General features: G+C 39.1%; 1 long non-coding RNA gene across 1 annotated transcript; it reads left to right on the forward strand.

Annotated features, from left to right (window-relative positions):
* Positions 1–947: 947 nt before the first annotated feature.
* Positions 948–4883, forward strand: LOC139075977 (uncharacterized). Its single transcript, XR_011527087.1, has 3 exons — positions 948–1528; positions 2434–2466; positions 3865–4883. It is a non-coding gene; the product is annotated as an uncharacterized lncRNA (long non-coding RNA).
* The last annotated feature ends 18111 nt before the right edge of the window (positions 4884–22994 follow it).

The following is a 22994-nucleotide window of genomic DNA, read 5'->3' on the forward strand; positions in this document are numbered from 1 at the left end:
GTGTGTTTTACAATGAGTGTCCAAACACGTTGCATTTAGTGGGAATGTCTTTAATTTGGTGTGTGGTCTTATATTTCACTAAGTTTGTCATTCTTTGGAGCAACATTTTAGTCAGTTGGAGAGGGCGCTGGTGGTTTACCCCGTGTTGGCCTCGAGGCAGTCTGAGGATTTTGTGTTTGGTTCTGTAGGAATTAGAACACCCTTGATGATTTCAGGGTGGAAGTGGGGAGTTGAGTCGGTCACAGGCCAGAGTCGTGACACAGGGAGGGAGACCAGCTCGGAGGCTGCTGCCATCATCCACGTGAGATAACGTGGTGGCCTGGCCAGGGCAGTCCAATTGGAACAGAAAGGAGGGAATAGTTTCTTATTTTCTCCTTAAAAAATTTTTTTGAGGGGAGAGGGGACCAACCTAATGGTGCAGTGGTTAAGTTCGCACGTTTGGCTTCAGTGGCCCGGGGTTTGCTGGTTCTGGGTCCCAGGTGCGGACCTACGTACCATTTGTCAAGCCATGCTGTGGCAGCCGTCCTAGATATTAAAAAAAAAAAAAAGTAGAGAAAGATGGGCATGGATGTTAGCTCAGGGCCAGTCTTCCTCAGCAAAAAGAGGAGGATTGGCAGCAGATGTTAGCTCAGGGCTAATCTTCCTCAAAAGAATTTTTTTTTCTTGTGGCAAAATATATGTAACATAATGAGGTACAAAGATTAGTCAAATTCATGATGCAGGCTCAGTGAGTCGAGAAGTCGAGAGAAAGATTTCTTGGGCTCTCAAGGTCTAGCAGTAGTGCTCTTTTATTCAGAGAATAGCATGGAGTAGCATGGGGACAGGACACGTGCGTAGTGAAGAGCTGCGGCATGGGGACAGGACCCAAGGGCAGTAAGAGCTGCAGGCATGGGGACAGGACCCATGGGCAGTAAGAGCTGCTGCTGGCATGGGGACAGGACCCGAGGGCAGTAAGAGCTGCTGGCATGGGGACAGGACCCATGGGCAGTAAGAGCTGCAGGCATGGGGACAGGACCCATGGGCAGTAAGAGCTGCTGGCATGAGGACAGGACCCATGGGCACTAATTGCTGCAATGTATTGAGGGTAGAGCTAAATTTATAAGGCATAGGTATGTGAGTTATTTCTTTACAAGACAAAGGAAAGATGATGTAAAAAGTCACTAAATGGTATCACTGTAGGTGGGGTCTGGTTATTGGGTGGTCCTATAACTTTAGATAAGAATCAGATCAGATTAAGTCAGGACATCCTATGCTTCCCAGAAGATGATATAGATCGGTATGTAGGGCAGGACGCCTTGGGCTTCTCTCTGTGGGGCAGCCGTGATCCTCATCAATTCACAGAGACAGAAGGTAGAACGGTGGTTACAGGAGGCTGGGGGGAGGAGAGAACCAGGAGTTACTTTTGAATGGGTATAGAGTTTCAGTTTTGGAAGATAATAGAGTTCTGGAGATGGATGGTAGTGACAGTTCATGACAATGTAAATGTACTTAATGTCACAGGACTATACACTTAAAAATGGTTAAACCGGTAAGTTATCTAACATAAAATTTTAACCTCTATTCTACTTTCTCTTTCTGAGTTTGCCTCTTATTTTTTGCTTTTTAAATTTGTGAAGACAGTTTAAGTTCTTCTCCTGCCAGAAGATTGGGGGATAGAATAAGTGGATATTCTCTTAAGTTCTCCTCCAAACATTATTTTTCTCAAGAAAAAAGAACATCAGTGTCTGATCTTACAAATGACATTTCTGATTCCTTTAGAGCTGTGAGTTTTTGTTTTAACCTGCTTTTTCTGTAAAATAGCTTTATGCTGTATCCTGCGTCCTCACTTTCCTATCTCCAAATTCTCTCTGGTATGGCTAACTGTGCATGCGATGAGAATGTCTGAGTGTAGACATTGCTACTTCTGTAAAACAACTTCAGTAACATGAGAAAACCCGATGATCGTGTGTTAAAATTCTTCACAGTTGCCAGCTTTATCACTCTGGGAATTTATATATACGATGACTTCTCTTTCTTAGACCCTGGGATAGCTGTATCCATTATATTTACTTTGATGTGTTTTATAGATTTTTATAGTTTTAAACTGACTTACCATCCATTGATGAAGGCTGATTCTTATAGCAACTCTCTGACATCGTGTGGATAGATATAAGTTCAACAATACTGAATTCACAAATTGACCCTGAAATTGTTACCTATTGGCAGATATAGTCTCTCGACCAAGACTAACTGAATGCTTGTAGTGTATTGGGTTCTGTGTCGGAGACAAATTAGAGTCTCCCACGATGTGGACCCAGAGCAGTAATTTGTTTTCTCAGAAAACACTAGAATGAGCATCATTCTCTTCAGTTTGGGAAATCTTGGTGTTGATTCTTCTTCAGTTTCAGAGCTTGTGATTGATTGGACTCTAATTATTGATTAATTTTCTTCTAGGAAGCCTCAAAACTTTTGGAGAGGAGGGCATTTGTGAGTTATAGAAATTCTTAATTTCTCACCTTTTCTCTCCTCTTTCTTTGCACTGAATACAGAGTAAGAAAATCCAGTAATAACAATGGTTTTTATTGCCTTACTGTCTTGTGGGCAGCTAATCTTCTCACTCTGGGCTAAATGTCCTATAAAATCTATCATAAATGGTATGAATGACTTGATTGGAATCTTCTATTTTTTTTTTTTTACCAGTATCTGCGGAAGTTGCTGTCACTTGTAGCTGACAATGAAATGCAAATCTGAACATTCTTAGGTATTTTCTAATACAGCATTCATTGGCTGCAATTCAGAATTATATTACCCACTTATTAGCAAGGAGGTACCTCTCCACCCCATTCACTCCAACAAATATTCTTTGAGTGGCTTTTAGGTGCCAAATACTTTATAATTAAATTCCTAACCTTAGAACTGGCGTCCATGGTTTGCCAGATTTTAAATTCTACTGGATCATGTAAGTTCAAGTTAATTAATTCTAGGTACTAAAAAATAAGACTTCTTGTTAAGATGAAAATTAATCTTACAAGATTAATACAGATATTTGAAAGCCTTCTTGTAATTGAAACAGCTCTTAAGATCTTCAAATTTTGACAAGTTGGACTAAAATGATTCAAAAAACAAAAAAACCCCATTCAGCTCTTAATAGACATTTCAAATTGTTTTATGGTTTTGTAAATAAAGGAGAAATGTTCGGTAACACACAAATTTGTAAAATCTATGTACATTTTCTCATTTCTTTTTTTTTCTAAGATTTTTTAAAATTTTTTCCTTTGTCTCCCCAAAGCTCCCCCTCCCCCCCCGTACATAGTTGTATATTCTTCGTTGTGGGTCCTTCTAGTTGTGGCATGTGGGACGCTGCCTCAGCATGGTTTGATGAGTGGTGCCATGTCCGCACCCAGGATTCGAACCAGCGAAACTCTGGGCTGCCGAAGCAGAGCACTCGAACTGAAGCACTCAGCCACCGGGCCGCCCCGGGATATTCTTGAATAACGACATGAATCTTCTTTTAGTGGACCTCCGCCAACAACAAATCTTGTTTTATAAAATTCTGTGTTAATGGAGAGTTCATTTGGGAGTGTGCCAGAGATAATTTTTCCTGTTGATTCTCCTGTTATGTTAACAAGAATCTGAAACATACATCTATCGAATTGAAGGCAAACATGCAATTCTCTACTCAAGACATTAACGACATGGAGATTGATAGCGTTATCATCTCGAGTCAGCTGTTCAATAAAATTAAAAATCAGAGATAGTAAATCTTACATTCTTGTTTCTTTTCATAGTCACAAGAGAAATAGTGTCCTGTTTAGATGGCACTTAAGTTTAAAGAAACTAAAATTTAATCATTCTCCTTTTCCTGATTTTCCTTTTTTTTTGCAGGGAGGGAAGAATGTCACACAAGAAGGAACTTCTCCTTCCATGAAAACAAAATATATGGAATGCCTTAATATTTTAAAGGCGCAGTTCTCAAAGTGATTCATCTTTCCCTTATATCTGAAATATTCTAAGATCTCAGACTGGTTTTTCTGTTGCATTAGTATTTCCTAGTTCTCATTGTTTACTTTTACTTATGGAGAAATGCATTTCCTGTGTCAGTTTTTCCCTCTTGAGTCTATCTCCGAATGTTCCTTTACAAGTTACTAACATCAGAATTTTGTGGATTCTTTCAGATTAAATAATTGAAGACAATCTAAAAATTTTTTTGCAAGAAGTAGGCTTCTGGCCGTAATCACATCTTTTAAAAAAAATTATGTCCAATATATGAAAATTTAAAGTCCTAAATGCCAGCCATCTTGGCTTCATCTGTGAGCTTAAGATACATTCAGATAGGACAAACTCAGTTGCTCTCCCTGAAATTATAAAATTGTGGAGTATTTTACTCTTTTTTTTGTAGGTGAAGTTCACTTAAGTTCTCCTCGATTATTTTCAGTCTTTCTATTTCCCTAGTTAAAATATTTCATATTATCTCATCACTCCCTTGAGATAAGAATTGCCGTTGGACAGAATGTGATTCCAACCAGAGAATATTTTTTATAACTTAAGGGTTGTGCTTAGTAAAATTTTATCACTTGCTTCCTTAAGAAAATTTAGATACTATAAATTTAGCCTCTAACCTTCTTCGACATAATCCTCATTTCCATTTTATGACACAGCCTCTTCTCTTTTATTTAATGGTTTAATAGAGTCATGTTTGAAACTGGCTGGAAAGCAATTTCGAGAAATGGTTTATAGGCTACTTTTAACAGGCAATGTTCGAGTATTTATTGGTCTCAGATATAACATTATTGTTATTATTAAAAATTATTTGTTGATTGCTGGTAGTTGCACTTGGAGCTATGTGAGACATAAAGAAGCCATAAGCACTGCCCTCTGCCCTATAATCTGGCAAATAAAAACAATATGTCTCTATATGGTTTCTCTGGTTCTACCTCAGCTATTTTCTCCTTTAGGGAATGGACACTCCTTAGAGTGAGATGATGCATTTTCCCCTTATTTTTATTGACTCTCTTCCCACCAGTAGTAGATGCCTTGGCAGTCAAGTTGAACTCCCGAAGAGGAAGCACCAGAGTAGTAAGGTACACCAATGACCTTTGGAAGCACATAACATTGATTCATGTTTCCAGGACCTGCAGTAGGCTGGCATTACTTATATCTGTAAGTAAGTGTTGGAAATAACCTTAGAGGTTAGAGTCTTCAAAGCTCACTGGAAGAGAAGTTTCCCCACAGGAACGAGATAAAGGGATTTCTTCTCTGACATTGGCAAGGACACTTGACAAACTCTGCTTGTACCCAAGTTGATGAGTGTTGCCTTTCTTTCGCTAGCTCAGGCCCACTGTGCACTTTTATTCTCTGTGGCCAGTTTACCGGACCATCCAATGGCAGGTGCCATGGCAGGTGCCCTCTGTACCAAAGGCCCTGCCCCTTTTGTACCCAATTCCAGTTGAAAGCAGTTTCTAAAGCACAATTGTTCTCTAAGGAAGAAACGAAGGAGGGATGGAGGGAAGGAAGGAGGGAAAAAGGAAGGAAAAAAAAAAAAAGAAAGCAGGGAAGAAAGAAGGAAGTTAGAATTAGGCAGTCGCTCAGAAGACTTTTTCTAAAGGATTGTGCTAGGTTTTTTGGTGGTGGAAGTGGGTGAGAGGGGGCAGAACACAGAGGTGAAATATAGAAGGAACCTTTCCCAACCAGAGTACAGACAATTAGGGAGGATAAATCATGTCTTCCAATAAATGAGACACAAGGTCAAAAGTGGCAAGTGCTATAGCGGGGTCTGGATGGAGTGCTGTGGACATCCAGAGGGGAGAGCAGACTTCCAGCTGGTCCTCACACCTATCGATAAGGACACAACAAACTGAAAACGTACCACACCTTCCACGTTCTCCCTTTCCTCCTACCTCCCATCAATTATTCCTCACAAAAGGAGAGACTTCTCAGCAGTAGAAAAGGAAAGCCAACAGCATGAAGAGGATACCAAACATTTAAAAATAGAAAAGAGGAGAGAAAGAATCTATGAGCTCCAGATGTGTCCAAGCTCCTTAAAGAGGATAAAATATAAAACCCACCTCTTTGTAACTTTCTCCCTCTTCAGGAAAAGGGAAGAAATACATTTTATATTGCAATTCAGTGTGCATATTATGTGTGTGGGTGGGTGTGTATGTGTCCAAAACACAGACTTTACCAACCAATACTTGTGACGCAAGCATTATCTATTCTGTACCTGAAGGCTGGGATGTAGAGAGCGAGGGAAGAGAACCAAGATGACTTCTGGTCTTTGGTTTAAGCAATTGGGTTGGATGGTGGTATCATTTACTGAGATGGAGGAAAATTTTTACACTTTATAAAGATTTCTGATTTGACCATGTTATATTTGAATTGCTTAGTATAGTGGCTTTCAGACATTCTGACTGTGACTCATAGCTAGAAATATATTTGACATCAAGACCAAGTCAACCCTTCTCACACTTACATATATGAGTATGTGAGTGTGTCTGAGAGAGCGCATCTCTATGTCCTCCTCCCTGAGCATGAGCCACGTGAGCTCTGGGCTGAGAAATGGGTTGAAAGATATCACCTAAAGAAGGACCCAATGAAGTGGTAGGGCCATCATGAACAGAGAGAGTTCTTAGAGTTTTCTTTATTCCCAGGCTGTGCCCACTTCTAGAACCAAGTGGCTACTTATTTTCAAAAGACCAAGGGGCCGGCCTGGTGGTGCAGTGGTTAAGTGCGCACATTCCCCTTGAGCGGCCCAGGGTTCGCTGGTTCAGATCCCTAGTGCATACATGGCACCACTTGGCAAGCCATGCTGTGGTAGGTGTCCCACATATAAAGCAGAGGAAGATGGGCACGGATGTTAGTTCAGGGCCAGTCTTCCTCGGCAAAAAGAGGAGGATTGGCAGCAGATGTTAGCTCAGGGCTAATCTTCCTCAAAAAAAGAAAAAAAAGACCAAGGTGGCTAATGGATCAGAGACAGCTATTCCATTCTCTCCATTGCTCCCTCAGGAAAAGAACAAGAAGGAAAATGCTCAAGGTGTTATGGTGCAGTGAGAAAAAGCTAAATTGTGAAGTCTGAAGGGGCACCTGCATTTCTTACGTGAAATGCCTCTTGCTTAAAATCTGAACACATTCAATTTTTGATTAGTGTAATGTTTTTGAGCCAAACATCCTGAAAAGTATTTAGAAAAACTGAGCAAATACTCCCATTTCAACATGAAGAATTAATAACTGCTAACATTTGTCTTATTTGCTGCTGGTCTTTTCATTAACGAATATAAAACATTACAGATGAAGCCAGTGTCTCCTTTACTTTTTATTTTTATTTTTTTTACAGATTGGCACCTGAGCTAACATCTGTTACCAATCTTTTATTTCCCCCTTCTTCTCCCCACAGCCCCTCAGTACATAGTTGTATACTCTAATTGCAGGTCCTTCTGGCTCTGCTATGCAGGACGCCACCCCAACATGGCCCAAGGAGCAGTGCTAGGTCTGCGCCCAGAATCCAAACCCGTGAAACCTGGGCGACCGGGAACCCAACCACTCTGCCACGGGGCTGGCCCCGACATCTGTAATCACCACCCCAACCCCATTTCTCTCCGTCTCTGTGCCCTCACTTCAGTTAGCATCGAGGAGTTTGAGCTGTCTTCCATTCCATATTTTATAATTTTCATACATAATTATTTATAGCTAATGCATAGTATTACTTCATATATCTTTCTATTAATAAATGACTCCTCAGTTGACCATGGCTATTATCTATCAAGTTACTGTCCTGGTACTCCAAAATTGTGTCCTCTCTGACTTGACAACAGCCTTTCTGAGGGGCTGATGCAAATCTGTGTGGATGCTAGTGCAGGCGTCTCTGGCCCAGAATTGAAGGGTGCTCTGGGGAAGTGGAGCACACTCTGTGGGGAAGTTTGGTCCTGTGCCTGTTTCCTCAGCTTAGAGCAGTCTTGGCTAAAAATAGCGGAAGCTATTCACCATCTGCAAAATGCAGCTGTGTGGGGCCCCTATTTTGAAACGAAGGGAACGTTAGTATGGCTGATCATTTCCCAAGAACTTTCTTTTTTCACTAGGCGAAAGGTAATGCACATATTAATTGGTAGAAGGGTTTTCTGTGTCTTTGTCTCATTTCCACTGGTGTGTGTGGTAGGAAGCACCCTGGTGTAATACCCACGTAGGATTCTTTTAGAACCACAGAGTTCCTTTGGCTGTCCCTTCAGTTATCCCCGTAATAACATCAATCTGGGTTCTAAATTGAAATGAACAGACCTCCAGCTATATTAAGCAGAGAAGGAATACCTTAAAGAATATTAAGGTTCTTACAGAATCTCCTTGAGGGCCAAGGAATTGGGCTTGGAGGCCATATAGCTAGGAACCATGCCCAAACCGTGTCCTGCTACAGCGTAAATGTCACAGCCATCTCCGCTGACTACAGACCCCACAGCTCCCATCAATGACACTGGGGCGTGGACGCCTGAAGCTTCACATTGTCCCTCCAGATTGGATGTTTCTGCCAGTGCTGTCACAATGGATTCCGTGCAACTCTTCCCTCATGAGTTGAAGTTTTACATGAGTGTGTCTGACTGGTGAAGCCTGGGTCACAGGGTTGACTAGGAGAGTCACAGTCTGACCTCTCTACAATGGGGAGACAGGACTTACAGGAAATGACGCCAACATAGGAAGATGGTCCAAAAAGTGCTCAGTAAAATGAAAACCACAATACAATAATACTACTACGCATCTACCAGAATGAGTGAAATGGAAAAGACTGACAATGTCAAGCAATGGAACTCTCATCCATTGCTGATGAGAGTGTAAGTTGGTACAACCACTTTGGAAAATCATTTAGCAGTATCTTCTACATCTGAAAATACACACATTATATGACCCAACAATTCCACTCTTAAGGTGTATACCTAACAGAAATGCGTACATTTATTCACCAAAAGACATATACTAGAATATTCATGGCGGCACTGTTTGTAGTTCCCAAACTGGAAACCACCAAGATGCACATCACAGTAGAATGGATATTATTAGCATTGAGTATTCACACAGTGAAAACTATGTAACCATCAGGATGGCTGTACTACTACAGCCTGGAACAGAATGGGATGAATCTAACAAAGTCTTCAGGGAAAGAAGCTCAGAAACAGTACATTCTGTATAATTACATTCATAATTATTAGATTTGCAAATCTAACCTATGGTACTAGAAATAAGGATAGTACTTTCCCTTGGGGCAGTGGTGGTTGAAGGGGCAAGAAGGTAGCATCTGAAATGCTGCTTGCATCCTGTTTCCTGATCTAGGTGTGGTTACTTCAGAGTGTTCAGTTTGTGTTTTAGGTACTTTTTGGTATATTTTATTTGAGACAGCAAATTAATGCTTCAAGACTGAGAATGTCTTTGCCAATAATTTATTTAACACAGATTCACTGTGGGAATTATAATAATTTCACAAACCAAAAGAAATTGTAATAATTTCAAAAACCAAAAGGGTAATGTCTCCTACTAGGCTAATAAAGAAATAACCTACTCCAAACCAATGGTAGATTAATCACACCATTGTTCCAGGCAAAGGTGAAGAGAAAGAAATGAAGCCCAAATTTAGTTGAGGTACACTTTTCTATGAGTTGGTTCTCAGGAGAGAGAGCTTGACCAACCAAGAGCTGATGTCCAGCTGCCAGAGCAAAAGCGGAAAGTCCTCTGTTGCTAGAGCACGTTGCTAGGGAATGATGGAGCCGGTGTTGGTGGGCAAGATGATCTTTTTTGTGGGGCAGCTGCACGGCTCTCACCACTGCAGGTAAAAGAGTCACCTTTAGAAGAGAAGGAGACTGGAGCAGAAAGGCGTGTTCAAAGAAATAATAGCAGAGAACTTCCCAAACCTAGGAAAAGAGATGGAAACCTGTGTGGAAGAGGCCTCCAGACTCCTAGATTTGTCAATGTAAAAAGACCTACTACAAGGCATATAGTAGTAAAATTGGCAAAAATGAATGACAAAGAAAGAATACTAAGGGCAGCAAGGCAGAAGAAAATAACCTACAAAGGAAGCCATATCAGGCTTTCAGCGGATTTCTCTGCAGAAACCTTACAAGGTGGGAGAGAATGGAATGACACATTCAAATCTTTAAAAGACAAAAATCTTCAGCCAAGAATACTCTATCCAGCAAAAATATACTTCAGATATGAGGGAGAAATTAAAACTTTCCCAGACAAACAAAAGCTAAAGGACTTCATAGCCACGAGAACCTCCCTAAAAGAAATGCTCAAGAAGGCCCTCATACCTGGAAAAAAAGGAGAAAGGGGTCACAAAACACAGAGTAAGGAGATAAATAGGTAGACAGAATCAGAATAGGATAGCAAATATTCAACTATAGCATTAGGATAAAGGGAAGGAAAACACCAAAAACAAAGATAATCCTGTCATTTTAACCACAAACTCACAACACAAGATGGAATAAGATATGAGAAAAACAACTTAGAAGGGGAGGAGAAAAGGGACTGAATTGGTTTAGACTAAGGAAATAAGAGGCCATCGGAAAATGGGCTATCTTATACACGAGGTTCTGAATATAAACCTCGGGGTAACCACTAAACAAAAAAGCAGAACAGAGACACAAAGAATAAATAAGGAGAAAACAAAGAAACACATCATAAAAAACTGCATAATTCAATGGGTAGACCAAAACACACAGGACGAGAAACAAAGGAAACCGTAAAATAAGTGATAAAATGACAGCATTAAGCCCTCATACATCAATAATCACCCTAAACGTAAACAGATTGAATTCTCAAAAAAAAAAAAAAAAAAAAAAAAAAAGACACAGAGTGGCGAGATGGATTAAAGAACAAGACCCAAGAATATGCCTCCAGAAAACACATCTCAGCTCCAATGACAAACACAGGCTCAGAGTGAAGGGGTGGGAGATGATGCTCCAAGCTAATGGCAAACAAAAGAAAGCAGGTGTTGCAATACTTATATCAAACAAAGTAGACTTCAAGATAAGACAGGTAGAGAGAGACAAAGAGGGGCAATATCTAATGATCAAAGGGACACTTCATCAAGAAGAAATAATGCTTATAAATATCTATGCACCCAACACAGAAGCACCAAAGTTCATAAAGCAGCTACTAACAAACCTAAAAGAAGATATTAATAATAACACAATAATAGTCGGGGACCTCAACACTCCACTCACATCAATGGGTAGATCATCCAGACAGAAAATTAACAAAGAAACAGTGGAATTAAATGAAAAGCTACACCAGTTGGACTTAATAGACATATATAGAACACTCCATCTAAAAACAGCAGAATACACATTCTTTTCAAGTGCACACGGAACAGTCTCAAGGATAGACCATACATGCTGGGAAACAAGGCAAGCCTCAATAAATTTAAGAAAATTGAAATAATAACAAGCATCTTTTCTGATCACAATGCTATAAAGCTAGAAATTAATTACAAGAAAAAAGCTGAGAAAGGGACAAAGATGTGGAGACTAAACAATATGCTATTGAACAAGCAATGGATCATTGAAGAAATTAAATAAGAAATCAAAAAATATCTGGAGACAAATGAAAATGAAAACATACCATACCAACTCATATGGGATGCAGCAAAAGCCGTATTAAGAGGGGAATTCATCGCAATACAGGCACACCTGAACAAACAAGAAAAATCCCAAATAAGCAATCTCAAGTTACACCTAACTGAATTAGAAAAAGAACAAACAAAGCCCAAAGTCAGCAGAAGGAGAAAAATAATAAGAATCAGAGCAGAAATAAATGCTATTGAAACAAAAAAGGCAGTAGAAAGGATCAATGAAACAAAGAGCTGGTTCTTTGAGAAGATAAATAAAGTTGACAAACCCCAGCCAGACTTACGAAGAAAAAAAGAGAGAAAGCTCAGATAAACAAAATAAGAAATGAAAGAGGAGAAATGACAAAAGACACCTCAGAAATACAACAGATTATAAGAGAATACTACAAAAAACTATACACCAACAAAATGGATAATCTAGAGGAAATGGATAAAATCTTAGACTCTTACAATCTCCCAAAGCTGAGTCAAGAAGAAACAGAAAATCTGAATAGACCAATCACAAGGAAAGAGATTGAAACAGTAATCAAAAACATGCCAAAGAATAAAACCCCAGGACCAGATGACTTCCCTGGGGAATTCTACCAAACTTTCAGAGAGGATTTAATACTTATCCTTCTCAAGTTATTCCAAAAAATTAGGGAAGAGGGAACACTTCCTAACACATTCTACGAGGCCAACATCACTCTGATACCAAAGCCTGACAAGGACAGCACAAAAAAGGAAAACTATAGGCCGATATCACTGATGAACATAGATGCAAAAATCCTCAACAAAATTTTGGCAACCTGAATTCAGCAATACATCAAAAGGATCATACATCATGATCAAGTGGGATTTATACCAGGGACACAGGGATGGTTCAATATCTGCAAATCAATCAATGTGATACACCACATCAGCAAATTGAGGAATAAAAACCACATGATCATCTCAGTAGATGCAGAGAAAGCATTTGACGAGATCCAACATCCATTTATGATAAAAAACTCTTAACAAAATGAGAATAGAAGGAAAGTACCTCAACATAATAAAGGCCATATATGACAAACCCACAGCCAACATCATATTCAATGGGCAAAAATTGAACGTCACCTCCCTGAGAACAGGAACAAGACAAGGATGCCCACTCTCACCACTCTTATTTAACATAGTACCAGAGGTTTTGGCCAGAGCAATTAGGCAAGAGAAAGGAATAATAAGAATCCAAATAGGGAGTGAAGAAGTGAAACTCTCACTGTTTGCAGATGACGTGATCTTATGTATAGAAGACCCCAAAGAATTCATCAGAAAACTAACAGGAATAATTAACAACTACAGCAAAGCTGCAGGTACAAAATCAACTTACAAAAATCAGTTGCTTTTCTATACTCCAATAATGAATTTACAGAACGAGAACTCAAGAATATAATTCCATTTGCAATTGCAACTAAAAGAATCAAGTACCTAGGAATAAATTTAACCAAGGAGGTGAAAGACTTAGACAATGAAAACTATAAGACATTACTGAAAGAAATTAATAATGACATAAAGAGATGGAAAGAGATTCCATGCACATGGATTGAAAGAATAAAAATAGTTAAAATGTCCATACTTCCCAAAGCAATTTACAAATTCAATGCGACGCCAATCAGAATCCCAACGACATTCTTCACGCAAATAGAGCAAAGAATCCTAAAATTCATATGGGGCAACCAAAGACCCCAAATTGCTAAAGCAATCCTGAGAAAAAAGAACAAAGATGGAGGTATCATAATCCTTGACTTCAAAATGTACTACAAAGCCATAGTGATCAAAATGGCATGGTACTGGTACAAAAGTGGACACACAGATCAATGGAACAGAACTGAAAGCCCAGAAATAAAACCACACATCTATGGACAGCTAATCTTCCACAAAGCTGCCAAGAACATACAATAGAGAAAAGATAGTTTCTTCAATAAATGGTGTTGGGAAAACTGGACAACCACTTGCAAAAGAATGAAGGTAGATCATTATCTCACGCCATACACAAAAATAAACTCAAAATGGATCAAAGACTTGAAGATAAGTCCCGAAACTATAAAACTCCTGGAAGATAATACCGGTAGTACGCTCTTTGACATCAAAATAAAAAGGGTCTTTTTGAATACCGTGTCTTCTCAGACAAGGGAAACGAAAGAAAAAATAAACAAGTGGGAGTTCATCAGACTAAAGAGCTTCTGCAAAGCAAAAGAAACTAGAATCAAAACAAAGAGACAACCCACCAATTGGGAGAAAATATTTGCAAATCATGTATCTGACAAGGGGTTAATCTCCATAATACATAAGGAACTCACACAACTGAACAAGAAAACATCAAACAGCCCGATCAGAAAATGGGCAGAGGATATGAACAGAGATTTTTCCAAAGAAGATATACAGATGGCCAATAAACACATGAAAAGATGGTGAACATCACTAATCATCAGGGAAATGCAAATCAAAACCACTCTAAGATACCACCTTACACCTGTTAAAATGGCTGTAATCACTAAGACTAAAAATGACAAATGTTGGAGAGGGTGTGGAGAAAAGGGAACCCTCATACACTGCTGGTGGGAATGCACTGGTGCAGCTGCCATGGAAAACAGTATGGATATTGCTGAAAAAATTAAAAATAGTTCAGTGGTTACTAGGGGAAAGGGGCTGTCGGGTGGGCACAGGGTGCGAAGGGGAGCACTTATGTGGTGACAGACAAGAAACAATGTACAACTGAAATCTCACATCGGTGTAAACTATTATGAACTCAATAATAATAATAATAAAAAGAATCGCCTTTACCACATCATGAGCTAACACCCCAAGGTCTTCGGAGAGATTTTAGATCAGCAAGGGTCACTTTGCCCAGACCGAACACTCTCGAACAGTCCTCACAAATGCTGGGTATTTATAGTCTAAATGTCCCCTCCCCATGCTGCTTCTTCATATGTTCTTCTCATTAAGGCCTCAGCAGAGCCCCTGAGCCCCTGAGCTTCCGAGTCCTTGTCAACAACCACAGATGTCGATGACGTCATCCCGACACAACAACTTCACACTTATATGAAAGCAACTTTGCTTATACAAACAACTTCATTCTTACATCAAAATAATGTCACTCTTAAGAACTACTTTATTTTTGTCATAAACATATGGATTTGAAATCATATCACACCAATACACAACACTGTAAGTATACTATGCCTTAGTTAAAAAAGAATACAATACAATACAACATAACATAATACAATACAATACAACACAACAAGATAATACAGTGCAGAAGCCTGGGTAGCTACAAACGTTCCCTATGGCAAGGGTTTTGTTTGAAGGAAAGAGTATGCAGCAAGTCAGATATCACCAGAGGGAGAGGGAAGCTGGCCACCTGGAAGGTCAAGGGGACATGGTAACCTGGGTGAGGTCGCTCTGGCCAAGGCTCTGGTCTTCAGTCTTGAACACATAGTCACCTGAGGGGAGGGCACCCCGTCTCAGGAGCAGACTTCCATTAACAAAAGTCATAATACTGGACAAATCCCTGGCCATCCAGTCATTCGTTTAAAAGTAAACAGTATACAACTAGAAGAGATGTGATAACACATTCTTTCTCCATAGACGGATCTCCAAAGGCAAATCAAACCGTAACCAGGATGTTTGCTGAGCCACAGTCAGAGGTGGTGGGCCAGGTTAGCTTCTTCCCGGACAAAGATTATTTCTGTGACTGTCATCTTGCTCTAGTGCCTCTGCTTCCTTGTAACAAATATGTATTTTTATAAAATAAAAGTGTGTGTATGTTCTGTGTGTATGTGTAGGTAACACCTGCACATGGTACAAAATTCGAAAGGCATAAAAAGGTAAGCAGGAAAAAGAAGTCTCCTTCCCACTGCCTCAGTGGCTCACTTCTCTTTCACAGAGGCAGCCTCATTGTCCATTCCTCATGTGTTCTTCCAGAGAAATACTATGCATACGTATATGTTTATAGATTATTTTTTTCTTTATACAAATGATAGCACATTGTATACCATATAGGCCGTAGGATGTTTTTACCACCTCACACTGTATCTTGGAGACTGTAAATTTAGAGCTGCCTCATTCTTTTCAGCAACTGTATCAGTCAGGCTATGGTAGGTTAGGCTACAGTAACAAAGAGCTCCCACACACGAGGGCAGCATTACTGTGAGACCAAAACCAGACAAAGACATCACAAGGAAAGAAAATACAGATCAATATTCCTTATGAACATAGGCACTAAAATCCTTAATAAAACCCTATCAAATCACATTCATCAACTTAGAAAAAAGGATGATACACCCTGACTGAGTATATCCTGTGTCCCAGGAATGAAAGGTCAAATTAACATCCAAACATCAATTAATTTAATACACCATATTGATAAAGTTAAATAAAGTAAAAAACTACATGATCATCTCAATAGATACAGAAAAATCTAGCACCAGTTCATGATAAAAACTCTCAATAAACCAGACAGAAGGGCACGTCTCAATCTGATAAAAGGCATCTACAAACAATCTATAACTAACATCAGACTTAATGGTGCAGAGCTAAATTCTTTTCTTCTAAAAATGTGAACAGAGCAAGACTATCTGCTCTCATCACTTCTGTTCAGCCCTGTACTGGAGGTCCTAGCCAGTGCAGCAAGGACAGAAATAAATAAGTAAATAAATAAAGACATTCATACTGGGAAGGAATAAGTAAACTTTTTATTCACAGATGACATAATCCTTTTGTAGAAAACCCTAAGGAATCCACAAAGAAAAGTCTAGAACTAATAAATTTGTTTGGTAATGTCACAGGACACAAGAGCAATATACAAAGTCAATTGTATTTTCATATTCTTGCAACAAACTACCCTAAGATGAAATTAAGAAAGCAATTCAATTTATAATAGAATCAAAAAGAACAAAATACTGAGGCTGGCCCCATGGCCAAGTGGTTGAGTTCACACACTCTGCTTCAGCGGCTTGGGGTTCATAGGTTCAGATCCTGGGTGCGGACCTACACACCACTCATCAAGCCATGCTGTGGCAGCATCCCACATAGAAGATCCAGAATGAGTTACAACTAGGATATACAACTATGTACTGGGGCTTTGGGGAGAAAAAAAAAAAGGGAGGGACAATTGGCAACAGTTGTTAGCAGGCCAATCTTCCTCACCAAAAAAAAAAAAAAAGAAGAACAAAATACTTAGGAATAAATTTATCAAAAGTAATGCCGAATATACACACTGAAAACAACAAAATACTGCTGAGAGAAATTAAAGACAATATAAATAAATAGACATTATATGTTCATGGATTGGAAGACTCAATATTGTTAAAATGGCAATTTCCCCAAAATTGACTTAATTCAACACAATTCTTATCAAAATCTCAGCAGACTATTTGTTGTGGAAATTGATAAGCTGATCATAAAATGGAAATACATACAAATAACCTTGCAGAGCCAAAACAGTTTTTTGTTTGTTTGTTTGTTTGTTTTTGCTGAGGAAGATTCTCCCCGAGCTAACATCTGTGCCAATCTTCCTTTATTTTGTATGTGGGTCACTGCCACAGCATGGCTGATGAGTGGTGTAGGTCTGTGCCTGGGATCCAAACCTGAAAACTCCCCAGGCCACCGAAGCAGAGCACACTGAACTTAACCACTACCCCACACGGCTGGCACCTCCAGACAGTTTTGGAATGGAAGAATGAAATTGGAGGACTTATATTGTTCAATTTCAAAACTTACTATTAAAGCTACAGTAATCAAGACAGCGTGGCATAAAGTATTATGCCAATTAGGGTATGCCTAATGGGGAAGGATAGTCTTTTTAGAAAATGGTGCTAGGACAACTGGATATCAATGTGCAAAAACAAACCTAAATCCTTACCTCACAGGGCACACAAAAATTAATTCAAAATAAGACATAGACTTAAATTTAAGAGCCAAAACTATAGAATTTCTTGAAGAAAATCTTTGCGACCTTGAGTTTGGCAGAGTTCTTGGATAGGACACCAAAAGCACGGCAATAAAAGAAAAAAATGGATAAATCGAACTTCATTAAAATTAAAAACTTCTGTCCTTCAAAAGACATCATTAACAAAATGAAAAGACAAGTTACAGGACTGGGTGAAAATATTTGCAAATCATATATCTGGTAAAGGATTTATATAAAGATTATGTAAAGAACTCCTACAACTCAATAATGCAAAGACTCAATTAAAATAAAAATGGGCAATAGGGCCAGCCCAGTGGCCTTGTGATTAAATTTGGCATGGTCCGCTTTGGCCGCCCAGTTTGGTTTCTGGGCATGGACCCACAACACTTGTCGGTGGCCGTGCTGTGGCAGCGACCCACATACAAAATAGAGGAAGACTGGCACAGAAGTTAGCTCAGGGCAAATCTTCCTCAGCAAAAAAATAAAAAATCAATAAAAATGGGGCAATATATTTGAAGAGACATTTCAGCAAATATGTACAAATGGCTAATAAGTACATGTAAAAGTGGTTAATATCATTAATCATTAGGGAAATACAAATTAAGACCACAGTGAGACACCACTCCACGTCCACTAGAATGGCCATAATTGAAAAGAAAGACATTACTGTATGTCAGTAAGGATGTGGAGAAACTGGAACCCTCATATTATTATTAGGGATGTAAAATGGTGTAACTATTTTAGAAAACAGTTTCTTAAAATGTTAAACATAACTTAGCAAATACTCCTAGGACTCCACCCAAGAGAAATGAATACATATGTCCTCACCGATAATTTGAGCTTTATCTGAGTCCTGTGCTCCTGGAAAGAAGCAATGTTGAGAAATCTCTCCACCTTCTCATATTTTGAGAAAGTCTAATTGCAAAGGACCACCCTGCCCCCCGCATCTCTCCTTCCATCCTTCCTCAAGACTCTCATAAGACCCACTGATGACTCCCTCGTTTATCTGCCTCTATAAAACCCCAGACCTCCTTCATTTTCTTGGAGATGTTTCTCATTAATGAATATTCTTTCTATTGCAATAACCTGACTAAAGTCATCCCCTTAATTGTTCAGTGCGTTCTGTCTTTCACATAACAGAGACTTGTATGCAAGTACTTTTGGCCACATTATTAAGAAACTGGAAACAATCCAAATGTCCAACAGCGAGTGAATTGATAAACAAAATGTAGTATATCCATACAATGATTTCTATTCAGCAATAAGAAAGAATGATATACTGATATGTGCTATAACATGGATGAATCTTGAAAACATTATGCTAAGTGAAAAAAACCAAATGTGAAAAACTACATATAGTCTGATTCTGTTTATATAAAGTGTCCAGAAAAGGCAAATTTAGAGAGACAGCAAGTGGATCAGTGGTAATATAGGAAGAGGGATTGGGCTCAAGGGGACTGGGGGAAAGCATGTTCTAAAATTCGAATGTGATGATAGTACGACTTTGAAAGTTTACTAAAAATCATTGAGCTGTGTACTTACAATGGGTGAATTTTATGATCTATAAATTATACCTTAATAAAGCTGTAAAAAATAAAAAGAACAAGAGATAAAATTCAAATACTGCAACAAACTGTGAAAATTCGCCATCAGAGCCAGTTGCATCCTAAAAGTGGACTAAGCGTCCAGATTTCTGGTGTTCAGTGTGATGGGCTCATTAACTTGGCTTCTGCAGAGCACTGTGAGTGGAATTTGGAGAGAAATCCCTCCACAACTGTGGACTCCATGCTTGATCCAAATATCTAGAACAAACTGTCAGAACTAGAGGCCCTCGCTACAATAGCCAAAGAGCTATAATGGTGATTTATAGTTTCTAGTTAAATAGAAATAAAGGCTAAGAAAGGAAACTGAATGAGGAACCACACTACAGTTCAAACTTTTGATCACGGAGCCAAATAGAGCCAAACAGAGACAACACGACGAACAATTGCAAACAATTTCATTTCTCCCATTGGAAAGAAACACTTGTTAATAGTTCACAGCCACATATTTAAAAATCGTGTTAATTCTTTTTGTAACTCCTGTTCAGTTGTTTACATACGGGACCAATCTCCATTAAGTGCTCTGTGAATGTTGAATGTATGAAGCCATGGAGTCAAGAAAATGCTCTCTATTCCAACTATAATAGAAGCTTAGTTGATCTTTGTCACCTGTCTTTCAAATGTATTCCTTTCTTTAGAAACTTCCTCCTACCAAACATCTCTGCTTCTTACGATTTCCCACCCAGCCTTAAAGACTTAGCTCAAATGCAGCTCCATAGCTCATTTCTTCTTGAGTTATAATGATTTGTGTTAACGTATTATCAAGTACGCTTGAGTATAAAGAAGAGCGCCTTAATCATGGGGTAGCCTCTAGGGCACCCTGTCCTTGGTAACCTTCTCTAAAGGCTTGTCGCATTGAATGGAATGTACCGCCCCCTGGTGGCTGAATAGGAAAACAACTGGAGACTTTCCTAAAGGATGTGCCCCAGTTCCTCAAACCACTGTGGGTTTTGGAGGGCTCAACTTGTGGAATTCAATTCAACAGAGTTTTGAGGGTGATGTTATAAAATTTAAATGTGATGATGTTTGCACAACCCCCCAAATCAAGAGGTGCTCGGGCTCTCTTTTGCTGGAAATTGCCTTTTTTCTCTCTTTTTTTCCATTTCTCTTCCGCTCCTCTTCCTCCTCTCACTTTCCCCTTTTCTCTCTTGTGGACCCTTTTTTTCTCATATCTGTCAATTTTGATTTTTTTCTTCCTTCACTTCTTGTTCTCAACTTTTCACTACTCGTTCCTTGAAATTGTGGTTTCCTTTTGATTTCTGCTTATTTATATTCGGCTATTTCCAATGCGATCACACGGGAAGCATTATTTTCTTTTCTGTTGTGTTGAACGAACACAGTTGACCAAACTCCAAATTCAGCCACTGACACCCAGTTCCAGGGATGAAAAAGACCTCTTCAAAGATGTTTCCCATATATTGTCTTTTTTTTTTTTTTTTAATACTTGAAGGAGTCTTCTTAAGGTGAACATACAGGCATTAGAATGATCTCCACTCAACCAAAAAGCAAACTGAAGCAGGTGAGAATGAACACTTGTCTAAGATCCCAGATGTGCAATCTGATCTTTGTTCCCACTGCCCATCTACTGGTGCACCAATCCATGTACAAAGCTGATTTTGAAGTATTGGGATCAAACTTCTTTACCATAATAGTTTAACAACTATTTCCTTTAGGAGTCTGTAATCTCTTATTTCTTTGAGTGTAGTGATGAATATAATTGCTCAAAATTCACCTGGCGTGATAGAATGGTAAAGCCAAGAGAATTAGAGGTGATCTAATTGAAATTACGTATTTAACAAATGACAAAATGGAGGCTCAGAGGTGAAGTGACTTACCTCATGTCACACAGCTGGTTTGAGATACAGGTCTCTTGAATTCCAGTTTCCACTTTTCCCGAACTCTGTGCGGTCGAAGAACAATGTGGAGGCAGCGAGGCAGGGTGGGAGGGGCCAGACCTTGGACTCAAACAGACCTGGGACTGAATCTTAGCTCTACCACCTGCTAAATCCTATTAGGTATTATTTAAATATTGATTATTTACCTATTAGGTAAGTTATTTAAGCATCAGTTTCCTCATCTGTAAAACAGTGATAAAATCTTGTACTGACCTTGCTGTGAATATTAAAATGTGTAGTTCTGTAAAAGGTAATTGTATCTGAGACCAGTATAGCATAGTAGCTGAGAAAGTGATCTTTGAAGTCAAACAACTAGTGTTTCTAGTTGTAGGATATTTGGAAAGCTACTTGACTCTCTGAGTGTTAGTTTTCTCATCTGTAAAATAGGAATAATAGCAATATTTGTATTGTAGGGTATCTAGACGCTTAAACGAAAAAAAAGCCTGAAAAATTCATATGTGCTTGGCACACAAGTCAGAGCTCAATAAACGAATGCTATTACCAGCATCCTTTCCAGCTTCCAATGGAAGTTTTGACCTCTTAATGGACAAAATACTGAACTAAAGAGTTTAGTCTGGGAAATATTTTATTAGATAATATTATTTTCTTTCCAAAGTAATGAAGTTTTCAAGGAAAGCAGCAATAACGACTTTTCATTGTCAAACGAGCATAGTAGCTACCAAGCACGCGCCGTGTGGTTGCCAGGTCTTTATAGTGTCTCATTTACTTTAACTCCCTCAATAATACAATGAGGTAGGTATCAGAATACTCAGATGCAGACGGATTAAGTAGCTGATCCAGGGCCATCCTGCTAACGAGCGGTTTCATCCTGGTCCAGGTCACTCCAAACTCAGTACTGTTCCACTGTTCTATTTTAATTCTGCCTCCCAAACTGAACTGTTGGGAGAATTAAAACCTGAGACCATCCAAAACTGCACTCGATTTTGACAACCTATTCTAATTACCAAAACCAGTCAGAGATAACCTCTACATATGGCTTTTATAATGCCAGGAAAAGCCCTTTTCATGTTTAACTATTCCATGAAATCTCTCGAACATTCCCAAATGAAGCTCCTGCCGCAATTGGCTTTTTAGTCCTAAATTAGCCTGCTCAGGCTGCCATAACAAAACACCACAGACTGGGGGCTTAAACAACAGAAATCTGTTCCTCACGGTTCTGGAAGCTGGAAGTCAGGATCAAGGTGTCAGCAGGTTTGGTCTGTCCTAAGCCCTCCCTCCTTGGTTTGCAGACAACTCTCTTCTCGCTGCATCCTTACATGGCCTTCCCTTTGTCCACACACATCCCTGGGATCTCTTCCTCTTCATGTTTTGTTTGTTTGTTTTTGTGGTAAGAACACAACATGAGATCTACCCTCTTAAATTTTTAAGTGCAAAACATAGAATGGTTAGCTGTAGGCAGCACAATGTTGTACACAGATCTCTAGAACTTATTCATCTTGGCGTAACTGAAGTGTATACCCATCGAACAACTGCCCATTTCCTCCTCCCTCCAGCCCCTGGAAACCACCATTGTACTTTCTGCTTCTTTGAGTTTGACTATTTTAGATACCTATAGAAGTGGAATCCTGCAGTATTTGTCCTTTTGTGACTGGCTTATTTCACTTAACATAATGTCCTCTGGGTTCCTCCATGTTGTTGCATATGGCAAGATTTCCTTCTTTTTCAAGGCTGAGTACTATTTCATTCTGTGTATATACCACATTTTCTTTTTCCATTTGTGTGTCAGTAGACATTTAGTTTGTTTCCATATCTTGGCTATTGTGAATAATAATGCAATGAAAGTGAGAGTGCAGACATATCGTTGAGATCCTGATTTCAATTCTTTTGGATATAGACTCAGAAGTAGGACTCCTGGATCTTGTGGTAGTTCTATTTTTAATTTTTTTTAGGAATCTCCCTAGTATTTTCCAAAATGGCTGCATGAATTTGCATTCTCACCAACACTGCACAAGGGTTGCCTTTTC

This window comes from Equus przewalskii, chromosome 15, assembly GCF_037783145.1.
Source record: "Equus przewalskii isolate Varuska chromosome 15, EquPr2, whole genome shotgun sequence".
Lineage (NCBI taxonomy): Eukaryota > Metazoa > Chordata > Mammalia > Perissodactyla > Equidae > Equus > Equus przewalskii.